Source organism: Chrysochloris asiatica, unplaced genomic scaffold (genome assembly GCF_000296735.1).
Source record: "Chrysochloris asiatica unplaced genomic scaffold, ChrAsi1.0 scaffold00025, whole genome shotgun sequence".
NCBI lineage: Eukaryota > Metazoa > Chordata > Mammalia > Afrosoricida > Chrysochloridae > Chrysochloris > Chrysochloris asiatica.
Window position 1 is genome coordinate 11,480,615 of NW_006408543.1, and position 1,641 is coordinate 11,482,255.

Sequence of the window (1,641 nt, forward strand, 5' to 3'; positions counted from 1 at the left end):
GCTTGTTACTCATGACTTTCAGGAGAAGACTTCTAATGTTCACAGCAGGCTTCAAGGGAGGGTTCTGTTCTGGCAAAAACCTCTGACCTCTTTGACATGGGAGCCGGGGCCCAAGAAGGAGGCTGGGCTTAGGTGATGGTGGGGGGTTAGGTGAGGGCAGGTGGTAGGTCAGAAGGGGACACGGGCCTTCCCAGGGGTAGTGGCCAGTGCACAGGCAGTACCCTGCTCACAGAGGCTAGTTTTGTGCTTTGAAGGATGGGGTCCAGCCCCAGGGTGGGTGGGGACGTTGGAGTGGGCACTGAAGGAGCTGCTGCAGGAAAGACGGGTTAGGAAGAAGGGGTGAAAGCTGTGGCTGGGAAAGCAAGGGTGGCAGCTGAGACAGCCTCGTTTTGTTGCTCTAGCTGCCACTTCCTGCCTCCTCCAGGACTGCCTATCTTGGTCTTAGATGGAGTGGTCTGCGTGGGATTTGCCAATGACTGAAGTTTTCAGGTGGCGTCCTCAGTCCTGGTCCTAACCCAGCTGGGTCTCAGTCTCCAGGACCAATGTTGACATTTGAGACAGAGGGAGACTTCCTGGAAGTACATGACCAGACAAGGCCAGGGAGTGGGGGTCCTCACAGTGGATAGCTCATCACTCTTTCAGGCTGGGCTTCCCGGTAATGGGGAGGAAGTGGACAGGGCCCTTCGGGGTCAAATTACCAGAGTCCTGATGAGTGACCAGTGAGCAGACATAGTCCGAGGGCTCCCTGGAGATGGGGTGCCAACTCCCCTGGATCCTGATGTCTAGGTCAGATATGGGGAGTAAAGTAAACAGGCAGAGAAAGGGTAGCCTGAGGGGAAGACAGGAGGACAGAGGAGACCCGTTGTGAGCTTGGCTCTCAGTACATATCACAGGGGCCGAGGCAAGCTGGAGAAAGTGAGTTCAGGAAGGGACATTGAATGCTTGGCCTCAGGAGAGTGGGGGCTGCCGAAGGACTGGAAGCAGGAAAGGCCCTTCTGGACTTGAGCTTTGGGAAGGTCAAGGATGGTTCAGGAAGCTACTCAGAGCTAGCACAAGGATGACGTGTGGTCCTTCTAGAACTGGGTGGTTGAGAAGGCTGGGGGCCAAGACCCATGTCTCCTCCCATGGCACCCACCTACCTGACTGTCCTCCCTTACCCTGGAATCTGTCTCTGGGCTCCCTGTGAGAGGACTCCAACCTCCCCTGGCCCCCTTCCTGGCTCCTGGAGTCACCTCCCTGTGCCTCTCTGACAGGGGAAGGGTATCTGTGAGCAGCAAATCTTCATCCTCAGCGCTCCTGAAAACATGGGCAGTTTCTGCTCCCGGGTCTCCAAACAGAACTGGGCTCTGTCCAGGCTCTTCACCTCTGAGCTGTGTGGCCAGAGGCAAGGCCCAGCCCTTCTCTGAGCCTCAGTTTCCTCATCTATGAAATGGGGTGAATGACAGCTCTGTAATCAGGCTATCAGGGGATCTGAATCTGTGTGTTGGACATGCAGTGGTGGTGATTGTGTGCCATGGAGTCGATTCCAACTCATGTTGTTGTTGTTGTTAGGTGCCATCGAGTGGGTACCAACTCATCAGCGAACAGAACGAAACACTGCCTGGTTGGTCCTGGGCTAACTTCACAATTGTTGCCACGCTT